Source organism: Aquarana catesbeiana, linkage group LG01 (assembly GCF_042186555.1).
Source record: "Aquarana catesbeiana isolate 2022-GZ linkage group LG01, ASM4218655v1, whole genome shotgun sequence".
NCBI lineage: Eukaryota > Metazoa > Chordata > Amphibia > Anura > Ranidae > Aquarana > Aquarana catesbeiana.
Window position 1 is genome coordinate 308,005,892 of NC_133324.1, and position 10,008 is coordinate 308,015,899.

Consider the following 10,008-nt stretch of genomic DNA (forward strand, 5'->3'; position numbering starts at 1 on the left):
CCAAAGTCAGTCACAAGCTAAATAAAGTGCACTTGCTACTGCCATCTTGTGGACAAAAAAGAGTTCTGCAGTCAGTAACATTATCTTCTGCTACACATGGTGAAATCATGGAAAATCATGCTCCAACAGTGAGTTAGCTAGCAATTCTCCCCAGGAACACATTTTAACCAGCTGAGTGGATTGTGAATGGTTATTACTGTGATGCTGCAGCCTTGCAATTAGTGTTGCAGCTTCTGCAGTGCTCACATGATCCAAAGACACTCCTCGGTGGAATTTCTGTCTGCGTGGGTAAAGGATGGGATGTTCCTCCCCTGACTAAGCCACCTAGCTCAGAACTGCACCTAAACCATAGGCAGAAGTGTCAGTTTGTATCAGAAACCGACATTTGAAATTCAGAGCTTGTAGTACAGGAGCACTGGCCAGTGCTTCCATTAAGGCACGAAAGTGCTTCTCACATTCAAAAAATCTGAATGGGGTAACGAAGACTGAGCCATGGTTTACAGCTAAAAGACTTCCCTGTACTCAGGGTAACCAAGGGACTGATTTTGTCACTACTGCAGGAGCTCAGCCATCTGCAGGGCACAGGCAAAAGTCAGCTTCCCACACAGCTTGCCATTCTGTAGCCTCTCTCAGCCTAGATAGTCTGTCTCTCATCTACAGCCCAGCAATTTGCAGCCTCTCTCTAATGCCCCGTACACACGGTCAGATTTTCCGATGGAAAATGTCCGATCGGAGCGTGTTGTCGGAAATTCCGACCGTGTGTGGGCTCCATCGGACATTTTCCATCGGATTTTCCGACACACAAAGTTGGAGAGCAGGAGATAAAATTTTCCGACAACAAATTCCGACCGTGTATGGCCTGTTCCGACGCACAAAGTGCCACGCATGCTCAGAAGAAATTCCGACATGGAACAGCTCGTTCTGGTAAACTTAGCGTTCGCGGGGGCGTGGCCAAGATGGCGCTGTAAGCGGCTGCCTTTTCAGAGAGCTCCGCTGATCCGAGCAAAAATCCGGATCCATCGGCCCTAAAAAAGCACAAATCCCACTCCAGTTGCCAAGCAGGGGATAGGGGATCCTGTCCCTGCTGAGATCTGGGGAAAATTTTGACTCCCGGAGCGAGATTGGAGACCCGGCCTACCGCAGGCGACTAGGCCGAAGCCGCGGCCTTTCCTGACGGCCGCGCGGCGGACCGGGAACCCCCTGCCGCGATCGGCCTAGACATCGGGCACTGCTGACTGCCTTGGACCACAGGTGAGGACGGGAGGGGGAGTTCTGGACTTTGTCTGGGCCGCGTCCTGGGCCTGAAATCCTCTTATTCCCCCCGTGATTCACTAGGCCGCAACCGCGGCCTTTCCTGGAGCCCCGGGGCCGCCGGATAGGCGGGGGTACTGCTGTGTCCTGCTGAGCTAATGGAGGGGGCCCTGTGACCGTTCAGAGACATTGCCAAGCTACAGGAGCGGACCCTGGAGAGCCCACATCCTCCCTTACCCCTGTGGTGGAGTGCGGTGGCTGAGTTGGCTGTCCCTGTGGGCCTGTGCGGCTCCTGTGCCATTTGCCTGCAGATGAGGAGGGAGGACTGTCAGGGGGACACAAACATTATCCTACCTGCTGCTTGGGTGTCCCTGGCTTCGCAGACAGACTCCCTATATCTATTGCTGAATACCGTCCGGACCTGGGCCCCCGGCACCTGAATGAGGTGCTGGAACTCCAGCGCAAGAAACAGTAAAGGGGGTAAGAAGTTGACCTTCCCACCCCAGCCGGACTCCCCCCAGACACCCACCGGTCCCCCTCCGGAGGACCCTAAAGTGTGCGGCACCCACAGAGTCCCACAGACAGACATTATGGAGTCGGATGACTCCCGTCCCCCCTGGTTGGCGGACGTCATGGCAGCTATTGCTACTTGCCAATCAACACTAACAACAAAGATCGAAGCAGTTCAGTTGGACATGGGTCTAATCCGTCAAGATATAGATAAAATCAGATCACGAGTCACCGAGACGGAGCAAAGACTGAGCACCACTGAAGACACTACTGTGGAACACGAGAGGTCCCTCCGTACTCTTCAAACTAAAGTAAAGGCCCTCGAATATAGAGCTGAGGACGCGGAGAACAGGAACCGGCAAAATAACCTTCGTATTGTTGGTCTACCGGAGGGGATGGAGGGGAGTAACCCTACCTCCTTTATAGAGGGCTTGCTCCGTGACCTTCTACCTGAGGCCCGCTGGTCACCTTATTATACGGTGGAGAGGGCGCACCGCATCCCGCCTAAGCCGGGACCTCCTGGATCCCCCCCTCGCACCTTCATTCTACGTCTACTTAATTTTAGAGACAGAGACGAAGTTCTCCGTGCCTCTAGAAATGTTGGGGACCTCAGATTCCAGAACACGAAGTTGATGATCTTCCCCGATTATACGGTAGAGACCCAGAAACTTAGAAAATCTTTTGACCAAGTTAAGGCGGCTTTACGATCACGCAACATTCGTTACAGTGTACTTTTCCCTGCTCGCCTGAGAGTCCAGGATGGCGAGACAACCCGTTTCTTTACCTCTCCAAGGGAGGCCTCCACCTGGCTGGACTCGCTACCACGGATCCGTTGATGGTGTACCTGGCATGCAAGGTGAGATCCTTCACTGTTTGTTCACCATAGTCTTGGCTCAGGTCTGAGGTAATATACGTATTCCCACATGGATGACTTTCTTCGTTGCATAAGTTTTGCTCAGCTCAATCCATGGTGTGGACAGCCTTGGGAGGAGAAGTTTATTACCCCTTCCAGGGAAATTCTAAGATAATGCCCCTGCCAAACAATTTGGTCAGGAGACCGTTGAAACATGAAGTTCCTTTACAACTGCTTGTTCTCTTGAGGGATGCTGGGAACATTTTTGTTCGATATCTTCACCCAACGATGGACAGACTTTACTGTGGGATCGTACTATCGGATATTTCCCCGTCATCTGACTTTCTGAATCTCCACAGCCTGTTGTATTACAAACGGAGCTCTCAACTGTATAAGCCGTTTGAAATGCTGTTCCCCCCCCCCGTGTGAAGTTTCGGGGGGGTGAGCTTGCCTCTTCCACGGACCCTCTGTTGCAGCCGGCGAGCTGAATAAGTTCGGGATTGAAACCCGCCTCAGTTTTGGGGGGCTGGGTGGGGAGGGGGGTGGGGTAAGTTCCCCTATTGGGGCCATTTTTATCTTCATCTGTTTCGATTTTTGGGATCCTCTATCTGTTTTTGGTTTGGTTTTGTTTTTGTTTGTTTTTCTTACCAAAATAATTGACTTATCAGCATTGCACTGTTTACAGATGTGTCCGGTTCGGGTCCCGGGGTCCAGTCCGAGAGCCGCGATTTCCATTGATCCTAATACTCTTAACAATATCAATGGCCATGTCCTCACTTAACATCATCTCCTGGAACACCAGGGGACTGAATTCCCCGGTTAAACGCTCTCTGGTGTTCCAATTCATTAAGTCTTATAATCCACACATATGTGTGCTTCAGGAAACGCACCTAACAGGTCGCAGGGTATTGGCCCTTAAAAAACCATGGGTGGGACACCACTACCATTCCACGGACTCCACATTTTCTAGGGGTGTAACTATACTGGTGCTGAAGTCACTTCCTTTTCGGCTCTTGGATTTGGCCCTGGACCCTGACGGACGGTATGTTATTATTCACGCAAAAATTTATTCTTTAACGTGGACTATTGTGGGCTTATATTTGCCCCCCCCGGCCTCCTTGCTGGTGCTCAATCAGATCACCGGTAAGCTGGCCGACTTTGCCTCTGACAACAATGTCATATTGGGGGATTTTAATCTGGTCCCTGACCCGGATTTGGACAGGCTAACTCCTGCGGGAGGTCATTGCTCTGGGTTGGCTGAGTGGGCGGATACCTATGGCCTGACTGACGTCTGGAGGTGGCGTCACCCCCAATCTAGGGCATATACATGCCACTCGGCCTCCCACAGAACGTTATCCCGCATAGACTTGGTCTTCGCGGGATCTCGGGTTCTTCCACGGGTTACAGACATACGAATACTGCCTAGGGGGATTTCCGACCATGCACCCTTGTTGTTGTCTTTGGATCTCTCCCTAGGCTCAGTAGAGAGGGTATGGAGGCTCTCCAGATTTTGGATTTCAGACACTGCAGTAGAATCCCAATTTAGAACGGAATTGCTTGATTTTTGGGCCACAAATGTGGGCTCTGCTGACTCCGTGGTGGTGTGGGATGCCTTCAAAGCCACGACGAGGGGGCACTACCAGACCATCATTGCCAGGGTCCGACGTGAGCGTAGAGCAGACTTAGTGAAGGCAGAGCTGGAGGCGTGTGATGCGGAGGCTCTCTTTGTTCGTACCCGGGACCCTGCGCACTACTCGCATCTACAACTGTTGACGAAGGAGGTGGTCTGTCTCCGTACTTCTCTCACGCAGAAGAAAATGTTGGCTCAATCCCAACGGATTTTTGAACAGGGAGAGCGATCAGGCCGTTTGTTGGCCTGGCTCTCTAGGGAACAGGCGGGTGGGATGAGCATTTCACATATCAGAGACTCCTCGGGACAACTGATCCACACACCGGAGGGGATCAACTGTTGCTTCGCAGAGTTTTATGAATCTCTTTATGGTTCCAGGGTAGACTATAGAGGGGAGGATCTGGGGGCATATTTAGACGACATAGATATCCCAACCCTTACAGTAACGTATCGCGACAAGCTTGACGCCCCAATTACATCCTTGGAGATACTAAGGGCACTTAAATCAATGCAGGCTGGGAAAACTCCGGGACCTGATGGCATCCCTATAGAGTTTTATAAACAATATGCCACAGAACTAGCTGACAAATTACAGGTCCTCTTCTCTGAGTCATCGCGTCTCGGGAAACTTCCTGACACAATGAGTGAAGCAATCATTGTAGTGATCCCCAAACCAGGGAAAGACCCCACGTTGTGCTCCTCGTACCATCCTATATCCCTTCTGAACGTGGATGCAAAAATACTGGCAAAAGTATTGGCCAATAGGCTTAACCTGGTAATTACTGCTTTAATCCACAGAGACCAAACTGGCTTCATGCCCGGCAGAGGAACTGATATCAATATCAGACGCCTCCATACTCACATAGACAGGGCGGACGAGGTGACCAATGGGATGGTGGCCTCACTCGACGCGGAGAAGGCTTTTGACTCCGTCGAGTGGGGCTACTTATGGGAGGTTCTCTCGCGCTTCGGGTTTGGTGCGGGTTTCACGAAATGGCTCCGCATGCTATACCACGGCCCCTCAGCTAGAGTACGTACCAATGGATGCCTCTCAGGGAAGTTCCAATTGTCTCGAGGCACGTGACAGGGGTGTCCCCTTTCCCCGGGTCTATTTGCTCTGGCAGTGGAGCCTCTGGCTATACTGTTGAGGGCCGACCCAGGGGTGAGGGGTCTTCAGGTGGGACCCATTGAGGAGAAGTTATCACTTTACGCGGACGATGCTCTGCGTTATTTAGCGGATGCGTCGTCCTCTTTGCAGACTGCACTCAATCTGATTGATCGATTCGGCGGGTATTCGGGGATTCGCATTAATTGGGACAAATCGATCCTATTCCCGCTCCATCCCTCGACCCCAAGGCTACCACACCCACAGCTTAAATGGGTAGATGATTTCAAATATCTGGGGATAAAAATTAGAGGTAAAGCCCAAGATTATATTGACAACAATTTACGTCCACTCATGACACAACTTACGGCTAAATGCTCTGCGTGGCGGTCCCTTCCATTGACTCCGGTTGGCAGAGTCAATTTGCTCAAAATGATTTACCTTCCCAAATATCTATATTTCTTTCGCAATACACCCATACCCATCCCTAGGACCTTTTTCCAGAGGCTGGAGAGCCTGTTAATACACTTTGTCTGGGCTGGGAGGCCACCCAGGGTGGCCAAGCAAATCTTATATCTCCCTCTCTCGGGAGGGGGACTGGCGCTACCGAATTTCCAAATCTACTACTGGGCCGCAGTTCTGGTCACGATTCGGTGGTGGTTCTCCCAGCCCACGCAAAATCCCGCGGTCACTCTGGAGGCAGCCATTCTTGGTTCCTTTGCTGCCTTGAGTAGCCTCCCATTTCGGGGTCTCAGGGCCAGTTTGTCCATGACGACCCTGATGCGTACCACTGTAAGGGTTTGGCAGGAGGCTAGGAAAATATATGGAAAACCAAATTGCATTTCACCCCACATGCCCCTGTGGGGCAATCCTATGCTACCCCATTTTTATACTTTACCGGACCCCTCTCTTTGGGCAAAAAAGGGAATTCTTACACTAAAGCATATAGTCAAGGATGGCAGGCTTATGACTTTTCAAGCTCTTAGACGATCATTTGCTATTCCTGCCTCCTTCCAGTTAAGATACTGGCAGCTGAAGCATGCCTTTGAGGCTCAGTTCCCTGCCCCCCTCACTCTTGAACCGGACTCTATTGAAAGGCTCTTGACTTCCAGCGTGATGGGGAAGCCCCTTTCCACACTATACCTATACCTGACAGTGGAGTATGATGCCAAACTAACTAAAACCTGGGAAAAGTGGAGGGTTGATATTCCCTCGTTGGATGAGGAGGAATGGAAGGAGTGTTTAATATCCTACATTCCTTCCATGATCGCTGCAAAAGATAGGTTCATACAAATTCAAGTTCCTGCACAGGGCGTACTTTACTCCACAGAGGTTGGCGCGCATTTACCCTCAGAGAGACCCCAATTGTCAGAGATGCAGACAGGAAGTGGGTACTTTCTGGCATATGGTCTGGTCGTGTCCCTGTCTCCGACTCTTTTGGTCAGAGGTGGCATCCACACTGAGCAATGTCATAGGATCAGAATTGCAGGCAGATCCCCAGATACTACTGCTCAGTCACTTGGAGGATGTTGTGGGTGATAGGTATAGCAAATTGTGTCTAACCTTCGCATTGTACTATGCTAGGCGGGAAATTCTATTGCGGTGGAAAATGGTGGAGCCTCCTGCCCTGGCCTCGTGGATAAGGTCTGTGAATAGGGTACTCCCTCTGTATAAATTAACGTATGAAAGTAGGCAATGCCCTGGGAAGTTTGACAAAATCTGGTCATCCTGGGTCGACGCCTCCGGAGACCCTGATCCCCCTACCCCATAAGCAGGATGGGAAAAGTAATGGAAGCTATCCTATACCTCACGTCTCTTCTCTTTATGCCTGTTTTCTTTCACCCCGCTCCTTCTCATCCCTCCTTCCCCCCCCTCTTCCTTCCTTCCTCTCCCCCGCCTCCCCTCCCCCCTTTTCCCCCTTTCCCCCCCCGCTTCCCTCCCCCCCGCTGCCCCTACCAGGTTTAGTTGATTATTGGGCCACTCATTTTATACTATCAAAAATGTATGAAGATTTGAGCTTTGAGAGGTCTGGTTGAGCGAAACTTCTGATGTTTGCACGCCTGGAATTCCTGATAAATAATGGCTATTGTTTAAGTGTCAATTTTACTGTTTTTTGTTTTTTTTGTTTTTATTCTCACTACAATGTCTGTATTGAACTCTTATATTGTACTGCTGATTTGTTCAATAAAAAAAATTTTCTGTTAAAAAAAAACTTAGCGTTCGCAATGGATACAGCACTTGCGTCACGCTGCAATGTTAAAAATGGTTTAATACAGCGCACTCTCTTCTTCTTTATAATGTGACAAGAATTAAGTAGTTTTGCTGCTCATATTCACACACACTTCTCACAAACTTATTTTTTTGTTTTTTTATTGGGATTCCCTGATTATATTGTTATTTGTCACATCTGACAGAATGTTTTTTTTTGTTTTTTTTGTTTTTTTATTTTAAGTCATTTTTGTTTTAGATTTTATGTTTGTATTTTTTCCAAGGCTGATCTTTGTTTAATGTTGTTTTTATTTTTACTCCAGACTATTTTTGTGTGTGTTTTGTGTGTCAGGTTACTACAACACCATTGATATCTTTTATTATTTAATCTCAAGGAGATTGTTTGTTGTTGGTGTCCCTTGTTAATTTCACATTGTATTTTTGAAATGTACCTGAATCTCACAAACCAACTGTCCTTTTTGAAGTAAAACACACATAGGCAAGTATAATTCAAACAAAAAATCCTTTATTAGGGGCTCAGAACCAAACAAAGAGGGAGGCAACACTGGATCAACAGGAGAAATTAGCGAAGCCTGGGACCCCCAGGGCAGACATCAATTCTTGAACATCAAAATTGGTGGCCTGAGGAGTCCATATGTAAGGGAGGGCAGTCTGGTCCAGAATTTGCAGAGATCCGGAAAGCAGCAGATGACATCTGTGTCCCCAGGCTGTGGTACCACAAAAGGCTGCATCTTTTGGCCGACCAGACTGGATCCAGGGTCCTCACTTTCTGGTCTTCCTTCCATGCTTCATTCCGGGCTGTGGCTGTGCTGTTGGAGATGTGACAGGAGGAGGAGTAGGACCTGGAGGAGGAGGAGGACTGGGAGGACCTGGAGGAGAAGGAGGAGGAGGACCTGCAGGAGGAGGAGGAGGACCATCTGTGAGTTTGCAAAGGTGTGTCTGAGATGTAATTTGGTCCCTCATACCTTTATGAAGAGCCTCTAATATGAGCGACTCACACATGAGTTGTCCCTCCTCCATCCTCTGCATTTTAGAGGCAATGGTGGCAGCAATGTCCTCCTCCGCGGTGTGTGGTGCTCCCAGGACCTCTGTAGCCCTCCGATAGAGTCCTCTGGCAGCCTCCTCTAGGGCACTCCTCCTCCTGCCACTTTCTCTTTCCAGGTGTAGAGGAGGGACCGGCATATCAGGCAGCCAGCTCAGCCTGGCCACCTCCTGGCTGCGACTTCCCTGTGTATGAAAAAGGGACATGGTTTTAGTTTTTGCATCATCAATCACAATCATAAATTAGTACTCCAAACTAACATCTAGTTAACATCATTGACTGGACAAGCAGAAATAGTTAGAGAAATGCTATACCTGGCTCAATCTGGGCTCCTCCACATGTTGCTGCCTGGAAGGCCCAGGTTGGGCGTCAGAAGCCTCAGCCGGGGGGAAAGGAAGCGTGGAAGGAAGACTGGAGAGGGATGGCCTGGGTTCAGTCTGGCCTGCCAGAAAATGCAGCCTGTCGTAGTACCACATCCTGGGGACATAGATGTCATCTGCTGCTCCGGATCTCCGTGAATCCTGGACTTTCTGGTGCTCCCTTACATATGTGCTCCTGGGGCCACCAATTAAGATCTTCAAATATGTGATGTCTGCCGTGGGGATCAGCTGCTTCACAATTTCCAACAATTGATCCAGTGCTGCCTTCCTCTTTCTTTGGTTCTTGTAATGTGGGTGGTTGATCTCCCACAGACATGGCAGCTCCCTTAACATATCAATGAATAGTAACATGAAGTCATTATCTTTAACTAAGATATCTATATTCACTGCAAGACACAACACAAGACAAAGCCTAATGTCAGACAAAACTCTCCTAATCTTGTTACAATATAGGCCTCAATCTAGAAGCAGTATAGGCACAAGATTGTCTCTTACCTTCGTTCTTACGATCGGCGCGTCCAATGCTCCTTCCTCCGCTCACAGTTCGTACATAATACGCACGTGTGTTACGCTTTATATACACTGTGCATGCGTGTAACTCCGCCCGCCCCTGACGTTTTTTCTAGTCTATTCCCCGCCCCTTTTCGTTCAGCGCAGTGGGTGAAGAGCACATTGCGGAGTCACAGCAGGTGCGTGCTAATTATAGCAACGAGGAGGAGACGGAGGAAAGCCCGGAGACAGAAACGTCCCGATCCAGAAGGAGAAGATTTAAGGCCACAAATATGTCCTTTGGGGAGATGTTGGAGATGGTGGACATCCTGAAGAGGGCCGACTATGTTGGAAAGTATGGGCCTTACCCCAACCCCAATATCAGAAAGGCCAAGATCATGGCGTAAGTGGTCAAAAGTCTGCACAGGAATTTCGGGGTACGACGATGGAAAGATCAGCTCAGGAAGCTGTGGTCGGACCTCAAATTAAGAGAGCCCGAGCAGTACCGAAAGATCCGGA